We start from the raw sequence: 19,665 nt of genomic DNA, 5'->3' as shown, positions 1-19,665 counted from the left end.
TATATGTAATAATAAAATTCCATAGTCAAGAATATACTTAAAGTTCTAACTGTATGTTCTTTTGATTTTTTAATGGCGACGGTCTCTTATTTGAAAGTACGTGGAATTAAATTCACAGCCCCGTAGTCAAGTTGTTTTTCCCGCCTTTTTGTACATGAACAGTTATAGAATGTTCTGGAAATATTTAAAGCGAACTGGATTGGCTGACGAGACTGACGTCATTTCTTGGAAGTTCCGCCTTTCCAGAGGCTATAAAAGGACTCGCAAAAGGCTTTTTCTTAAATGCCATGATGCAGTAAACTTCATACAAAAAGTTATTAGTAATTCTTACTCTGGATATCTGATTTTGTAACTGCTATTTTCTCCTGAATAATAATAAATGGCACCTGTTTTTTTTTTTTTTTTTTTTACTTATCGTATGATAATTTAAGCTACGACTAAAGCTGGTACATTATATATATATATATATCCAGCATGCGAGACTCTGTATCGGAGTTTCTAAAGATAGGCTTATTTTAAAATTATTTTGCGATATGACTGTTGAATTGAATTTTATGGTTTAAATACGAAGAACATGATATTTAATAAATAAAGGTAACGCATAAAATGTTAAAAAAAAAAAAAAAACGCCCCTTTGGACGTAATTTAAAATCTGAAACCTATCAGATATTTTTCTTTTCTTTTAGTTTAAATTAAAGTAAGTTATTTAATGAGTAATTAAATATGTTAGAGTTATTTGAATGAAATGTTAGTCTAAGAATTTATCTAGCTGTGAATATATTTCAATTACAGAATATAAACGAAACAACAAAAATCTCGTACAAGTACCAAATTTTAGATTTCAGATACAAAATAAATATAATTTTGGATTGTTTTCCGTTGCGATATCATTATTATTATTTATGTATATTTTGATAAACATTTAGTGAGCGAAATTTGAAATTTGTTCAACACAGTTTTTATTTTGTTAATAAAAATTTTAATTTTATTGAAAAAAATTCAGGCCCGTCAACTGTTTTCATATATGAAAACAGTTGACGGGCCATCGTGCAAATGTGGCTTGCAGGCAACTTGAATTTGAGGCCACTACTTGAATTTGACCACAAATGGATTTGTAATAAACAAGTAATAAAAAATTTTTTTCTTAAAGTCAGTTCCTACTTAGGTCAACAAAGAAAAAATTAAAAAATACAAGAAAAAATTTTCAAATACAAAATTTTTTTTAATATGTGAAACAACTGTATTAACATCAAGTGTCATCCATTATACGTTTAAAAAATATATTTGAACTTGAGTGGATGAATAAAAAGTAGTTGATTAACGATTGAAAATTTGAACAAGATATAGGGAGAGTGTGAGCTAATAGAGGGAGTTTAAAAATATATATAATAACAAAAATTAAAAATCTGAAAGTGTTCAGATTCTATATCACTCCCAAAGGAGCTTTTCTGACGTTTTGTGTGCTACCTTTCATTTTATTGCTACATAAAATTCCTTATTTGCTATTAAGCAGACAATGTTTATTTTAATATATTTAAGAAACGAATGTATAACGTTTGTTTTATCACGGTGTGAAAAAAGAAAAAGAAAAAAAATCTGAAAACATTCAGATTTTATATTTTGACCAAAAGAGCGTTTTTTTAACGGTTTGTGTGTTGCCCTTAGTTATTAAATATCATGTTCTTCGCACTTAAAGCATAAAATTCAATTCAACAGTATTATCGCAAAATATTTAACAGAGCATATCTTTAGAATTTCCGATACACAGTCTCACGCGCTGGAGATTAAAACTTTTTTTTTCGTACAATGTTGCCATTGCTCGCTTTGAAATCGCTGAGTTTCTTACTAAAATACTCATAAATACTTTACAATACATGGAATAGGTAATAAAACAAATTCCGAATTTAGCTTCCATATGCCCAGATTCGGTTGGAGACGTACGCTATTCAAAATTGGATGGCTCTAGGTACCGTTGTTTTATCACAGTGCGAGAAACATACATACATTTATACAGATGCTTCATTATATAATTTCTTTAAATATAACACAGAGCGATAATATTTGGTGGCAACAATATGGAAAGTGAAACGCACATTTAAAAAGTTTCAACGCAAAATGCCGAAACGAAATGAATAGCCCTTCTGGGCAAACGCCCTTTGGGTAATAATAACTATTTTGTCTTTTTTAAAGAAATCTAAGGAAATGGCAAATAATTATTGGTTATGTAATTTGAGAATACCTATTAACGTAAAGTCTTAAACATCTTAATTAATAAAATAGTAACCGAAACGATAAAGTTTATGTCTTGAAATATCACATAAGATACGTAAAACGCTTATTCGAAAATATTTATAAATATTTCACATTTATTCAAAGAAATATCTTTGTTTACTTTTAGTTATATAGAAACAACCTGTAAACAGCAGCTTGCGTCATTACATCTCCCGTTTGGCGAGAAAGGATGCAAAATGTTGTAACCCTGGAAACGGACGAGTTTATGGTTCGTCTGCTCTCATCGAAAGCGGTGGGTGAATGGGTCTCCTTCGGATGCTAGAATTTTTTAAACAACCCCCACATATTGTCGTTATCCCGTCAACATCCACGGAAATGTAAATGAAACAGAAATCAGTTCTTGGAGCGAGCATTTTTAATTCGCAGGTAAGTACCCGTTTGGCTTCTTAAATCAGGAGCAAAAGATTCGTTCCGGATGTCAAATTCGTCTGCAGTATAGGTGTGGGATGCTATGTCCGCGTTGTTCGAAATGGAAGATTCTGGTCATAGCTAATGTATATTGTGTACCTGAACCTTTGAATTGGACGCAACTAGTACGTGTGCTTGAGTTCTGATACGGTCAAGTTCTTCTGCATTTACTGCATGGTCTGTACGTGGATTGCAGTCCTCAGTGGAATAGGATTTAAATTGCCGGAAAATCAAGTGAGGCTACCTGTGGCTGATCCATTTCATGTGCCGAGTTTTTCTAGAACAGATGATGACGCAGTAATTCTGTTTTTCCACCAGTGGTATGTTATGTATTCAATTATTCTACCAAAACTGGATGTTTATTAATGTAGAATGTCGTGTTAGTTAAGGAAAGAACGCAGCCAAATTTGTCATTTTGTCTGGAGTAATTTTAACTTTAACCGCGAAGTACCGTATGATATCGTTGCTAATTTACAAAACCTACCATCCTTAGAGCGAGCGAGGTTATAAAATGTTGAATAAATCTTGACAAAAATGCAATAAAAAGATGAGATTTAGAGCCATTTAAGCAACAATTTAAGGAATAATAACGTTGCCATCATGCAGCTGTATTACGAGGATAAAATCGAATCGAGTGGTTATGTTATTCATCTGCTTCGATTTTGTGTAGCTTAATCGATTATTTCCGATTACTGCTTCTCCCCCCTTACCACGAAACAAGTAACAACAAAATTACAAAGAATAATGCATCCTGGCGTCGTTCTTTTTAATTTGGATTTTAAAAAGCTTTTATTTTATTACAGTTTTTTTAGAGATTTATTTTCAAACCGAAAACATCTACAGTTTAGCGTTTAATATTATTACTACTGCAATGATAAAAATTATTTTGAATTTTTTATTAGCTTTCATTTAGTAATTTAAACTGGAAGTGTTGCAAAGACCCGGTAGCTGTTGCTTGTTCTGTTATATCACTAACCTGGGTATAACATGCACTGATCCAAGGGTTTTATAAATCATAATGCATTTATAATATTTTAATACGGTGAATTAGCTTATATTAATACAGATATGCATTTTCTACATGAGGAAACATTTAAAAATTATGTTGCTGGTATCATCACGATCTCTCATTTAATCTTATGATTTTTTTATTGGCATATAAGAAATATCATATAAATGTAAATCATCTTAACAAAAAGAATCTAAAAGGTTTCAGATTTTATATTACGCCCCAAAGTGTTTTTTTAACGTTTTGTGTGTTATTTTTATTTATTAAATATCATGTTCTTCGCACTTAAACCATGAAATTCAGTTCAACAGCAATATCAGGAAATATTTAAAAAACAGCATATTTTTAGAATTTCCAATACACAGTATCGCGCGCTGGAGATAATTTTTTTTTTTTTCTCGTTCTTTGTGTTGCCATTGCTCGTACTGAAATTGCTTAGTTTCTTAAACAAAAACTCAAACGCTTTACAAAATATGAAATAGGTAATAAAGCTTTTTCCAAATTCGGACTTCCAGATTCCCATAATCGGGTGGAGACGTACGTTATTCAAAATTGCATGGATCTAGGTACCGTTGTTTTATTACAGTGCGAGAAACATACATACATTTATGCAGATTCTTCATTATTTAATTTTTTAAAATTCAATGCAGGGCCTTAATATTTGGTGTCAACAATTTGAAAAGTGAAAGGTAACAAAATGCCAAAACGAAATTAATAACTCTTCTGGGCAAATGCCTTTAGGACTAATGAATGGTCTATAGAGAAATGTTAATTTTGGAAAGGCACGTAACATCTAAATGCAAATAAGATTGTTTTATTAATTTCTCAGTTTACGTTCGTGTTCAAAGGCGAAGCAGTGTATAATATTCCACCATATAAGATCCTTCGTTTATATTCCAGAGTATAATTGCTACACTCTGTACTTGTTGCTTATCTCACAACTTACTGTTCTGTATCTAATGTCCGAAAAATAATTATTACTTCGATGGTGACAGGGCTCCCTCCCAGGCGCCTGTAGAAACGAACTTTTAATTTGAAGGCATGAGTATAACAGCATATTGTTGATAAGCGCGGCAAAGTGAAGCACGTAAAAACAGTACTAGTTTCTAAATAATTATTTTGAATTTTTTATACCGACAAATTATACTAATATTTACACTATTAACATGCAATTCAATTCCTGATTACCCGCACCCGTCTAAAAACATGTTAAAAATATGTCTACCCGTTAAAAATATCACCAAAATATATATACAGTGGCTCACAAAAGTGTTCGCACACTTACAAGTTTCAGTGAAATATTGCTTAATTCGTTAATAAAAATTAATCTTTTAGAATGAATGTTTTTAAATAATATCTAGAAATTTCTTTTAATAAATCTACATTAATTATTTTATGAACATATTAAAACTTCTTTTGGAAAATCAATAATAAAAAAGGCAGCAGAAAAGTTATCTCACAAATGTCTTCGTACGCTTTAAAGAAATTTGTGGATATTAGTAAATATTGTAATATTTCTGTCAGTTATTATTTTGTAGTGTATACAGTATTTATGACTTTCACACGTCTGGGCACAGCTCGTGTGAATAAAGTTGGTCGAGTTTGTATGAATGTGAAATAGTTCCACACAATTGGCTTGGAGAAATGGTTCAATCTCGTAGCCCTCCCAGAGTGTAAAATCACGTGGTTTTATTTTGTGGCGAATATTTCGAAGTATACGTATAGCAAATGACCTATATCACAGAATTCTAGATACAAAAGATCTTATGGGTACACCACATGACTTCCTTGTACGGAATATTAAATTATTCGCATTTTTCCTGCATTCCACTTAACCCTTTCCGACACGCTACCTCTTAAAGTCGGAATTTTCATAATAAATAAATAAATAAATAAATAAATAAAGTAGGCAGTCCAATGAGGCCTAGAGGAGTACACAAGTAAAATTTTGGGAAGATAGCACTTATGGTTTTAATTCTGTGGGTGTGCCCAAAGTGGCACACTGATTGAATAGAGCTTCGAAAAAGAGTACTGAAACGAGCATTGTTGTCAATGGACTGACCGATGAGGTACGGAGAAACAAAGAATACAGACTCTCAGTTGTCCTAGACTGAGCACACCTAGGGTTCGCCGTTTGATTTTAGGCAAGATTTCAAGGTAAAAATTCGAAACTAATATAGAATAAAGAGATTAGCATACAGCCAAAAAATAATAGAAATTTCTTTTCAAACAATTCCTTTTATACCCTAAAAAAAAAAAAAAAAAACGGGAGATTTTTTGAAAAATGAGGGTCTTAAAAACTAAACATGGCTAAAATATATGAACTGGTTTGTGTTGAGCTGCCATCTACAATAAAGAATGTTCAGAGTAACCTATAGTAACCAAAAAATCCTGTTCCATTCAATTTTTCTGTGCGTACAGAAGGAAAAATTTAGGTGTGTGCCGCAAAGGGTTAAACTTATTTCCTCAAATTTCATTACAGATATATTTCTCATTAAATTAACTCAGTTCTTACTTCGTGGCACTGCAAAAATACATAAAATTTTTATTAAAAATTAATCTTTATTAAAAACTGAAAAATACAAAACACCAACTACATTTAAAACAATTTAAAAAAATTATATTTAAAATTAGAGTTTCTTCGCAAAAACAAGCAATCGACCAGCGGGCAAGAAGGCACAAAACTGAAAGTTTCCTTTTGGTGCCACGCCGCAAAAAGGTGCAGAAACTGACTTAATTCACTATTCTGCTAAGTTTCAAATGTAAACAAATATGACTGTGATGGTAAAAAAAAATTAGGCTTAGCCGCACTTAAACAAGTTTTAAATTATTGATAATTCTGCAACTATTTCATGTAGATTAACTAAAGGCATAAAAACCTTAACCGGAAGATACGAACACCATAATTCAATCATTTTTAAAGCAAAAATTTACACATCTTAACAACATATAAGAATAAAAACTGATCTTGCGGAGATGAGCAACAGGTTGGGTACATATATATATGTTTATATAGTTTTGATGAGACTGACTGCAACCAAAAAGGGAGGTGCACAACTACGTGTTGTAGCAGCCCTGTATACAAAATTTCAACGATCTGAAGCTACTCATTTTTGATTTATGCGAGATGCATAGATACGTACGTACGTACGTACGTAAAGACGTCACGAAAAAAAACCTCTTCTGAATCCATTTTAAATCAATTTCATAATCGGTTTGGAGAAAAAGAGTCCTTTATTCTGTCCTTATGTAGAGATGTCACGCAAAAACATCGTTAAATTGCATTCGATAGCGTCAAAATGGATATTTTCGTTGAAATATGATATCCGGAATGTTTCGTGATTACAATACTTCCTTTACTTCGTACAAGGAAATAAAAAATCAGACAGTATTGACTGTTTCGCAATCAGTAGTGTTAGATAATTTTGATTTCGTAACGAATTTTTGGATTCTGAGATTCAAGTTGAAAATCAGTTAAATGTACGGTAAGCAACAAAATGCCTTACAGATTGATGTTTTATAATGATACAATAAAGCATTTTTTTATCATTACTGTATTCCAATAGCATCCGACTTCCGTATCTTCGACTAACAACGGCCGAGCGGTGTTGTGTGTTGTTACTTGTGCTCACTTGTCTGACAGTAACATCAGCCCAAGTCCACGGAATTCCTCGTGGCAAGGAGCGGAAGTTACGCCTGTCGTTGGCAACAGCCTTGAGCACCATACAGGTGACAGTGCGAATTAGCTCAGTTCCGCCCCGGGGAACGGGTCCCAGGGTCTCTCACCCCTCTCCCACCAAATGAGACCAAATAATACGAATAAACAACGCTTCTTCCAGTCCACCAAATAACACGAGAGGACTTTTGGGTCGCCGCATATTTAGACTGCCGTTATGCTGCGCCGACACTAGAATACATTTACAAACATCCATGCCTTCTTCGGGATGCGAACCCAGGCCTTTCGGCACGGCAGTCAGCGACGCTAATCACTATATACTGTCGCTATTTTATATTCGGTTGAGTACTGTCGCTATTTTATATGTAGGAGCTCGTATGACATAGTCCGTATATAGGTATGTTTAGCACTCTTTAGCATTAATTTGTATTCACTCCAGAAGATATTTCGCGCACTTTACTATTGAAATACACTTACTGAAATGTACTGTTTATACTATTGAAATGTAATAATTAATCTTTCAGTAATCTTCTAACTGGTATTTGTATGGTAATTATAGTGTATTATATAATTTGTATATAGTATTTTGAATGCCATTATGTTTACTGTGCCCTTGAATGTATTTACTCTAGAATATCAGTAACATGTTAATCCAGATATGGTTACAGCCGAAAACATCGCGGCAAAAACATCGCAGACGAAAACGTCGCGGAGAAAACAACGCAAGGCGAAAACGTCGTGCTACAAAACATCGTGGGAGAAAACATCGCAAAGAGAAAACATCGCAGTTCTAAAACATCATCGTTGGTACAAAACATCGTCGTCGAAAATAAAGCGGTTCAAAAACTTCGCAGTTTAAAAACATCGTCGTCGAAAATATCGTGGTAAAAAATAAAGTATCTACAAATTATCGCGTGACGATAACATCGCAAACATGCTTTTTTCAGGCTTTAATAACTATACATGGATATTCCCGTAATGATTTGTGAGCACAAGATGGAAAGAAGGATAATTTTTACTTTCATATTTTTTATTAATCAATAAATTTTTGCTGAAAAAATAAAAAAGAAACTTAAGCATAAAAAATTAATGCAACTTATAGCATTGAATAGAATTTTAAACCGACATAGTTAACTAACAAAGGCCATTAATAAATCATTTTTTGTAAAGTTTTCACTGGTAATTTTTCATGAAAAGTATAATCTATAAGTTGCATTTAGTTTTTTATGCTTAAGTTTTCTTCTTATTTTTCAGCAAAAATTTATTAGTTAATAAAAAAAATGTAAAAGTAAAAATTATCCTTCTTTACACCTTGCGCTCACAAATCATCATGTGAATTCCATTTACAATTATTAAAACCTGAAAAAAGCATATCTGCGATGTTATCGTCATGCGATGATTTGTAGATACTTCATTTTTTACCACGATATTTTCGACAAAGATATTTTTAAACAGCGAAGTTTTTGAACCGCTTTATTTTCGACGACGATATTTTGTACCGCGATGTTTTAGAACTGCGATGTTTTCTCTTTGCGATGTTTTCTCTCACGATGTTTTGTAGCACGACATTTTCGCCTTGCGTTGTTTTCTCCGCGATGTTATCGGTGGACATCTCCAGATATATATTAATTGTATTTTATGTTGTAGTTCACATGCACAACGTTGCTATCAGCAGTCTGTACGTAATATTGTAACCTGTACTTTTATGGCAACTGTATTGTATCATTTAACTCATACTCTTCACATGTCATATAGGTCGTACAAACTGTCCAAAATATATCCGTACCTCTGGTGTAACATAACTATTACGAATGTCGGCTGGTCGCATAACATTCTGTACATGTTATATTGTTTATATCTTTTTTCCTCTCCCTCCCCCAGGTCCGAGGTTCGAATCCCGCGAACGGGCTGGCTGCATGGGCGTTTTCGTGGTTTTCCCCATGTGTAACGTGTATACGAGCCAGTTTCCCTTAGAAAGTCCTTCACGAAAGGCATCCCTCCCCTTAGGCAGATAGCCCTAGTGTGCTTTGCCATAATTAAATACACCAACACCAACAACCTCTCCCTCCCCCGAGATGTAATTACTCCTGCCGTGCACATCGTTTCATGTCATAATATAAACACTACATAAATATGTACATGTGTTAATTTTTCAACTGTAACATTGCAATCTCTTCTCATATAGTAGTCGCACCATATAGTAATTAGCAAAGTATTTATTGGATATGCATGACTGTATATTCCATTGCTGGGCTTTGCTCTATGCATTACATCCGCATTTCTGTATTGAACTAATGTACTATTTTTATCTTTTATGTCACATAATATGTGCACGCATTTTTAGTATGCGTATGAATATGTGCCTCTGGTATAGCATTACTTGCGGAGGTAGTGTGGACGCCCAACAATCTGTAAATATTACATATGTTATATAGTTTATATCCTATTCTTCTAGATGCAATTACTCCTGCTATGTACAATGTACCATGCTTTATTTGTAATACTAGTTAATGCTGTTCTCTACATAATGGTGGGCGTGGTGCTGTACTGATTTACCATTATGGTAAAGGGACAGTGCCCACGTCCTCCGTATCTTATCACTATACTGGTTCAATACCCCTGTTTTTCACCATCTGTCCCTGTTTGCAATATCCTTTTTCTACACAGTTGGGGGATTCGGACGATACCCGAATAGTCAGTGAAAGCCGCCCGGGTGTCCGGACCCTGCTCTCACTTGTCACTATACCCGTTGGGCGGCGCCCGAGCGGTAAAACCGCTGAGCGATGTAGGTTCAACCCCCCTCGAACGGGCTAGCTAAGCTTCATGGGAGTTTTGACGGTTTTCCCAATGTGAAACGTGAATACAATAGTTACGTTATTTTAATACAGGGTGATCAGCGAATAAGCCCTGATTTCAAAATTAAATAACAAAGATCGATAGAATTATGCGGTAAACTGTACGTTTATTAGCAAAACTGTAAAAATGGTGTACAAAAGTTTAGAAAATTTAGTTACGAAAATTGTTAACAGAGGGCGCTGTAATCGCAATGACCTATCAATAGCCTTTAAAATGTGCATCGAAGTCGAAAGTGATCAGTACGACTGTTGGCTAGTGAAAAGAGGCTAAGGTAGTAGCTAAGTGAAATAATGTATTCCATTGAACAACGTGTTTTTTTGGTTCTAGAATTTCACCGATTAGAACACAGTCCTATGGCAACACGTCTCAGTTGGAGCTGCATCTGGTTCACAGATGAGACATTTTCATTTGAATGGAATCGTTAATAAACAAAACTGGAGATTTTGGGGTACCGAAAATCCTCATTTGTGTGAAGAGAAAGCATACTGTTTATTCGCCTAAAGTTACTGTATCGGCTGCGATATTATCGGCACTTGGACTTGGTATACGCCAGAAGCATTATCGGACCCTTTTTCGTACGAGAAACGATAACTACTGAACGTTACGTTACGATGTTGGAACAGTTTGTCAGCACTCAACTAGCGTTGGAGGATTGACCAGGTATCGATTGGTTCATGCAAGATGAGGCTCGACCACATCGAACAGATAAAGTTTTCGCTTTCTTCATGAATACTTTGGGAATAAAGTAATTGCGTTAGATTATCCGCAATTTACTGACACAGGAATTGCTTAGCCTCCATATTCTCCCGATCTGAGTCCTTGTGACTTCCTTCTGTGGGACGCATTGAAAGACACTGCCTATCGAAACAATCCCGCTACTCCCGCTTCACTTTATTGTTTTATTTTTTTAAGACTCCTTTCAGAGAAAGGGTTTTCAGCACAGAGCGCCATCTATTAACGATTTTTGTAACTAAATTTTCTAAACTTTTGTATACCGTTTTTACAGTTTTGCTAATAAACGTACAGTTTACCGCATAATTCTAACGGTTTTTGTTGTAGAGTTATTTAATTTTGAAATCAGGGCTTATTCGCTGATCACCCTGTAACTATTCAGGAATATACCCTATAATAATAAGTACCGATTATATTAAGATAAAGTAATCTTTATGCGAATATGTATACCAAATATGGTCAGATGCATCAAAATACGCACAAGTTCCGGAATTTGGTCAGTAATGTATTAATTCGGTCAGTAATTATGTTAACCTCGCCGATGATAGCTGAAAAGGACTCTTCCGTAAGCCACTGGTTTGCCGTCGCTTGTTGGGTTATAAGCTTGTTTTTATATCTTTCATTGTTGGCAGATGAATTATACTGCATTATTATTAACCGTGTAGAGTCGTTAGGTTTTATGAAGCAGGAGACGTGAAAAATGAGCAATCCCCTCGCCGGGACTCCAACCTGGACCTCTCGAATACGCGCCGAGTGTGCTGGCCATTACACCACGAAGACATGGTGGAAGGAGGGAGAAAATACCTTATAAACTTCTACTGATCCTAAGCACTACCGGCAGCATAAACAGCAAATTCACAACCATTCTGCATCTTATACTCGTTATATCTTATATTCTTACAGTTGAGAAACCTAGAGTGTAGATAAAGTGAAAATAATTGCTTCAAGAGATTTTGTTTACAAAGATTCATGCATTGAAAGTAACGCACCGTACAGAAGGTGTTCACACATTTTTGTAACGATTTTGCAAACATTTATGTATAAAAAAACCTTTGAATTTTATTTTCTAATATTGTAAGGTTAATGATAATTTTATTAGCAGTTAAATTTTAAGTTCCGTTCCTCTCAAATTCTTAACTGCAACTTACTACTTCCGGCTCAAAACGTAGTTTTAGAATCATTCTGAATACATAATGAGGAAGAGCGGTATTTAACCGCGAAGCTCTACTTGCTGAGTTAAAGAGAATCAGAGTTTCTGATTTGCGTGCGTCTGCCTTTTGGCTACTCTCTCTCAAAGCTATTATTACGCTCGATCATACTCAAGCCCTTGATAGCTTCGCAGTCATCTCGTGTTTAAGGGGCCAACTACGTTAAAACTTTGATAGCTTCGGTTACATCTCTTTAGTTTAGATTAGTTTTAGTTTACTTCTTAGCCTCTTAAGGGGACTCATACACCTTAAAACCCATAAGATGTTCGAATAGGTGACTGTTGCAAGAATTGGGATAATTTATTTATTTTAAAAGCAATTACTACCAACTTTTTACAGCTGACTACATAATATAGCTGCTTTCTGAAATAGTAATCAGAAAGTTTGTGTTGCCACAAATATTTTTATAATTTAATCCGCTTTGTGACAACATTTTTCGTCCTGTTTCCAACTTGCGCGCACAGTTTAAAACATTCTGTTTCATAATTTAATTCCATAATTAATATATAGCTTTTATAACATTTGGAAACTACTGTGAACCTAAAATTCTAAAAATTTCATGTTAAATTTTTATTTTATTTTCAGTTAAGTTTATAAAATGTTTTTTATTAACAAAATTTTTAATGTTTTCGTCCATAAAATTTTTCAGTATTAAAATATTCATCAGATTGTTGGTTCAGTTAGAAAGTAGTGCCCGTATAAAGAATTTCATTCAATTTCAAGTATGTATCATTAGCCATTTTTAAAATATCATGCGCGCAAGGTGGAAACATGGCGAAATATTTTGTCACAAAGAGGATTAAATTAGAAAAATATTTGTGGCAACACAAACTTTCTGGTTACTATTTTCCAAAGCAGCTATATTATGTAGTCAGCTGTAAAACGTTGGAGGTAATTGCTTTTAAAATAAATAAGATATCCCAATTCTTGCAAGAGTCACATATTCGAAGATCTTAAGGTGTTTAAGGTGTATGAGTCCCCTTAAGTTCAAGCCCAAGTGTCCGCTTTTATTGTATACTCCAAGACGGAGTTTTGTTAAATCTTATTGGAATAATAAAGGGTTAGTTACCCTTCCATCCTGTTGTTCCTTGTCACACGAACTCAAGCGATTATTCGCTTATCAGTTCTTAAGATTCCTCACTTTCATCTGTAAATTAGCTCTTACAATGTGAGGAACTCTACAATATGTTCAGTGTGATGGCCTTTTTGTTGAACTATCATATTTTATCTTGATTTAAAAGATAAAAATTTCTGAAAACATCGAGGTCTATTTCATTCCACTCTTCCTCACAATCTTCCAGAGTCCGTCCAATGTTTTGGAATGCCGCTTATAATAAGCTTGTTTTGAACGTCCAAATGCACAGTCCATAAGAGACACATCAGGGGACTTATTTGGGATGCATTTAAAGGGAGTAGCTTCACTTCCGGTTTCATTTCTCGTTAGTTTCAAAAAATACAGCAGCAAATTTAGAGCTAATGGCTTGAAGCCTTAACCCAATGGAACTTAACACAGTGAACATTGTTTGGCTAAAGAGAGGGAATTTCTTCTTTAAAAATAGGTATTAAAACATATTTCTGATATTATACCGAATTAATTTTGACATTTTATTTACTTTTTTTATTTTAAGTTTTCCGTTAGAAGAGAATCCAGTAATAACCATAAAACCATTCGAAAAACTTTCCTCGTTTTCTCTGAACCAACATATTAAGTCTTTTTCTCCTCTTTTTCGGTAATATGTCGATCTTTTTCAATTGCAATCAAATAAGTATATCCGAGCCTCGTCAATTGTAACTTTATATTACCATTTTTTGCATGCCAAATAATTTTCATACAGCAATCTGTATACAATCTTATGCTGAGAAATATGTTTCGGCGTTGGGCAATAAACATCACCATCTTTTATATATATATATATATATATATATATATTAGCTTTAAATTAGATTTTATAATTTTGTTCACATTTTGTTTGGATATATTTAAAGATTTTGCAATAGCTCTTTGGAGGAAGGCTGAAATTTCCTTTGAAACATGAGATGCGACTTTAGATTTTAATAGTACATTTGTTGGGCATGTTTCTTTCTTTTTTTTTTTTTTTTTTCCTTGGTCTTTTTGCCATTCAGATGGAAACTTTAATGTTTCTTTCCTTTCATATTAATTATGTCACTTATTTTACGTATAGAAATATTAAAACCATGCTTTTCATATCTTTTTTATCATAATTAAATAACAGTATTTCTCTGTGTAAACAGTCTCTGTAAATAATGGTTACTTTAGACGGCGAGGTAAATGGAATCGATACGATTCTTTCTTATCGATTTTTATTTACCTTGCCTCACCCTGTGATCCTTAATATTTTTCAGCTGACGACACATATTTTAACAACCATAATATGGAGATGGTGATTTGGGTTTTGAATTCGTCTTATTATTGTTACTGCATTAAATTTTACCTGTTAATGTGCAATGATTAAAAACCTGAAGAAGAAAATGTCTGTTTGCTTTGTTAAGTTTCACTATTTCATTATAGAAAATTGGACATATGACATTGAAAATGGAGGGAAATTTTGATTATATTGTTTTAGGATAAGCTGATACTAGAGCCGCGCTTAGATATTTTTTCACCTGAGGCCAAAGAGGTAAATGGGCGCCCCTACTTAAAGGTCTCATATCTGAAGTGAGCCCTGTGTGACTAAAACCCCTTTCAGACGAGAGCCCGCAAAAATGACCAGTACTTCTAAGACTTCAAATAAACATCTGCATTGAATATCACCTTTCTAAAGTAGCCGCTTCTAAAGATACCGCAATCATCTCGAACTGTGATTGCTAATATTAAAAAGGGCCACAGAAAATGATCTAAATTTCATATTAGACAATGATAACAGTTTTAAATCATAATTGTTATAATAATTTTTAATCGCAGTTTTATATATTAAAAAAATTATGATTTTTATTGTAAGATGTATGTTAATTTCATAACAGTTATTTTTAATTTTGAAACCCTTTCTTTCAATTCTTGTTTCCCACTTACAACTCCCTACCAGAATGAATTTTTAGAATCGCGTTGAATGCAAATGAGTTAGAAGTAGTATTAAAAGGAAGTTCAACTTACTTCGAAAGAGAGAGTGCTTAGTGGCGCATGTTTCCTTCTAGCTATTTCATTCCTGAATCTATTACCCTCGGCCGTATTGTATGTGCCCGTTGATAACCGCCGGCTACTTTAAATTAAGGGCCAACTACGTTAGATATTTGAGTCTAGCTTCGGCTAAGTCTAGTTTAGTTAGTATTCGTTTAGTTTTTTATATTTTTATCCTGATTTAAAAGCCCGAGGGAAGCTTTCCTGTGAGCCCGAGAAAGGGAAAACTGTTATTATATCTCTGATTGAATGAAAGGGTATTTTAACCCTTCTTGAGTCTACGTTGTCTACATGATCTCAGCGATAAGCTGCTACTAGGCTCCTCGACATATATATATATATATATATATATATATATATATTTATCATATATATATATATATATATATTAATTTATATATTAAATATTAAAAAGGCAGGCATTAACTTTACTTTATAATTTTTTGGCTCTTTATGATATGATAACATTACCTTAAACCTTAGCTGGAGGGTAATGGAGGATATAGAAGAGTAAAGAAATTATCTTGTAAATTTTTATTGTAAATAAATTTGTAAATATGTATATTTAATCAATACTGGATTCTTTCCTTTTACTAATAAAGGGCCAACTCTTTTAAAAGTCTCAATTATAGCTCGAATTGAGTGAAGATTTTAATCTTCTAATTTTCCATACTTTAGCCAGTATTTAGTAACGTTTTGATATACCAGTTGGAATCAAGTTTATTAAAACTTTCAATATTTTCTTTCTTTAAATTTAGCTTTTAACAAACATTTTTTAAGGAATTCAATTTAATAAATAAAAAAAAAAATTAGGAATTCATTTCAAAATTTAAATTTTACTTAAAAAGATTTGGGGAATATTTTTAAGACATTTTAAGACTTTTTTAAATTTAAATTTTACTTTAAAACATTTTAAATTTTAAACATTTCAGTTTTACTTAATTACTTTTTAATTATTACTTTTTAATTTGCAATTTTCACTAAAAAATAATTTTTTCACTTAAAGTTTTTATTTGCATTACACGATTTTGCAACACACATTTAACATTACAAACAGTTTACATTTTTTAATTCACAATAACCACTTAACTCTACTTTACTTCAATTAGAGTACTCTTTTTATGATATTTGCAGAGCAAAATTACATCTCTTGATTGGCTCAGCTACTAAACTCCCTACCATAAATAGTTGGTCAGTTAAAATTAAAACTTAAATTACATACTTTTAGGATATTATTTGAATTTTTCTAGATTTATATTATTTAAATATTTTAATATTAAAGTTTACAAAAATTTTTAATTAAACAAAGATAGCAGCTTGGCACTCAACTTTACTTAAATAAGCGCCATCTATATAATTTGCAGAGCACACTTACATCACTTAGGAAATACTTTTACAGACCCCAACGCTATATGGTAGGTAAATTAGAATTAAAACTTACTATTTACTTGCTTTTAAGTATTTTTTATGTAGTATTTAAGTATTTTCTAGATATGTAATTATATTTTGAAGTATTTTTTTAGTATTTATTTGTTTTTTATAATTTATGAATTAGTTCTTTTTAGTTTCTTATTGGTTTATATAAATTATGTCTAGATCCTTTGTAGTTTCTTTTTCATTGATATGCATATTCGTGTCGGGGAGGTTTCTCTAGACAAGGGTTTCTAAAATGCATTGGTTTCTAAATTAATTTTTCTGAAAAAATTTAATTAATTTTTTTTTAAATTTAACTTAATACTAGACTTTACATTGCTTATTCTCAAAATACTTCATTATTGGTATTTTCCTTTTAGACCTTTATTTTAATTGCTAATTTCTCAAGGTACCACTTTATTGGTATTTCTTTTTGGACATTCTTCACTATGTATTTACTTTTGGTTTTGACTTTTACCCTTGCCTGCATGAATGACGAAACACGAATTGAATGATTGTAGAGTTAGGTTTGGAGGCAACTTCCCCTTGATAAGTCTGTCTCCTGCCTGCTCAACAGTCATTCACTTATGCATTTTTTAAAAAAAAAATTAGATTAATTTTAATTTGCTAAATTGGTGAATTTATTTTACTTATGCTATCTGAATTTAAATGAAATTGTAGATTAGTTCGGAAATTAAATCTTTTATATGTTTGCACACTTTTAAATTATTTTAACTTTAAATTTGCTTTTTACGTACATACATGTTTGTTAATATATATATATATATTAATTTAACAAACATTCTCTACTCATAAAAAGTAAATTTAAAGTTAATAAATTTTATAAGGTATTTCTCGTGCCTTCGTGGTGTGGTGGTCAGCACACTGAACCGGTATTTCAGAGGTCCGTGATTCGATTCCCGGTGAAGGCGTTGCTAATTTTTCAATCTCTCTTGCTTTTCAAATCAACCTAATGTCTCTACAGTGGCGCCCGAACTAAAAGGATCGTGAATGATGAATCTCCACACCCAGGATATGGCGACTGGGTCCCCTAAAAACCCCATTCGGCCTTTAAAAGAGGAAGTATATAAGGTATTTCTCCCGCCTTACTAGCGTGACTTCGTGGTATAGAGGTCAGCAAACTGAGCCGGTAATTCGGAGGTCCGTGGTTCGATTCCTGGCAAATGCGTTGCTAATTTTTCAATCTCTCTTGCTTTTCAAATCAACCTAATGTCTCTCCAATTTAATTAAATTTAATGCAAACAAATAAATGATTAATTATTGTTGCGAACTAATCTACAATATCATTTAAATTCTGAGAGCATATGTAAATCAAGTGCAAGTATTATATATATATTATCATAGACAAAGTAGCGAGGGACATTATATTATAATAAAAAAAGTTAAAATTTAATTTTTGGTGAACGATATTGAAATGGTACGAATAGTAATATAATTATTTTAAAATACTACACTGACTGCAAACTTTTTCCACTTATTAATGAAGCAAAATCAGCAATAATATTTCAAAGTCGACGTAATTACTTGGCTTATTTCCTATAGACCATGGCTGGAATAACTATGGCTGGAAACTGGTTTCGGCTCAGTTGAAGATGTTTCATAATTTTTAATTGTTTTTGCAGCTTATTTCTGCCGTAATTTTGGGCAGCATTAAAAATATTCTTAATAATGAAACTTCTGCATTGGGATACTAAAGTAAACGAAATCCATGATTTTTCTATTTTCTTACTTGTTCTGGTGTGTAAAATTATTAGAATAGCGTAGTTTTTAAATTAGATATTTCTGAAACATTTATATCATTTGGATATTAAAGTGATAAATTATAAAATACTTTTTTTAATCTACCTAAATGCAGTAGGTTAGTATTTCACAAGTTATGAAACACCTCTTTTCTTTTTTATATCTCCATTTTACTAGCGAAATCAAAACATTTATCACTTCTCTCATTTCTTTTTTACACAATGCCTGACTGTGAAACTACAACGCATTGAGAAAGTTTAGTAGAATATGATGAGAATTCGTAGACGGACAAAGAATGCGTATATAGATAAGTGATTTTAATTTAAAAAAATAATATGATATAGCGATCGAATGCACAGGATTGGAGTAGGTCAACCTCTTTTTGAACCATCTTCCACAGGTCATCCTCCGACTGAAGCTGAAACAGATTAAACAAACGACGGCCATTCATGTCCCATATATTACTGGTGGATCGGGCGTGAGATCTGTAGATCCTCTGTGGTCAAGAAAACATCTCGGTGCCTCGCTTGGCTTGTCTGCTGATTGATTTTGGTGTATAGTGAGGCATTATCTTGCACAAAAGCTGCATGCTTAAATTAGGAAAGCAACTGGCTACAGGTGCAGATGTACGTGGAACGAAAAACCAGACATTCACTACTGGTCGTACAGGTGTAGTCCTGCCTCACTAGTTGTTAAATTCAGTCCCATGTTTGATGGAGATTACCCAAGGGATTGTCGGAGGGTCTTCATCTACCACCAAACCTCAAGGGAGGACTTTCAGTTCATCGTTATTTTCTGGAGGACTTTCAATTCATCGTTATTTCCTGTGCTATAGTCCCGAACTTACAAAAGTCCATGGCTTCTCTAAAGTTCGAGCCGGACTCCAGTGATACAGAAGCCAGGAGCAACAACTACTGTATCGATCAGGGCAACACATCACCCAATGTTCTGTTGTACTGTCATTGTTCCTCTAATAAAAAAACAAGCTATCCATGGAAATGGCTTTCCAAACCACGATGCCACATTGCCGTAAGCAACAGAAAGATTGGATCTGCATCCATATCGTCTCCAGACTCTTATTTAGCGGCTGCCATTGGGCAAACGGCAGCAAGACTCGTCGCTGCACACTATCTTGTGCCATTCAGTCGTTCAAGTGTTTCTGCTCCGACACGAC

At 33.1% G+C, this 19,665-nt stretch overlaps 1 protein-coding gene across 2 annotated transcripts in view; it reads left to right on the top strand.

Annotated features, from left to right (window-relative positions):
- The first annotated feature begins 2,465 nt into the window (after positions 1-2,465).
- Positions 2,466-19,665, top strand: part of LOC118190007 (uncharacterized) — a 67,795-nt gene continuing 50,595 nt past the window's right edge. The window contains exon 1 of one of the 2 annotated variants that reach the window (XM_035360689.2): positions 2,466-2,658. The gene's annotated coding sequence lies outside the window, so the exon portion shown is untranslated. Of the gene's footprint in view, positions 2,659-2,692; positions 3,021-19,665 lie in introns of those variants that run through there. The other variant, XM_035360690.2, reaches the window with a different exon arrangement.

This window comes from Stegodyphus dumicola, chromosome 7, assembly GCF_044657685.1.
Source record: "Stegodyphus dumicola isolate Sdum_Otavi_A_Nest chromosome 7, ASM4465768v1".
In the NCBI taxonomy this organism is placed as follows: domain Eukaryota; kingdom Metazoa; phylum Arthropoda; class Arachnida; order Araneae; family Eresidae; genus Stegodyphus; species Stegodyphus dumicola.
This window is presented reverse-complemented; position numbering and strand designations above follow the sequence as displayed.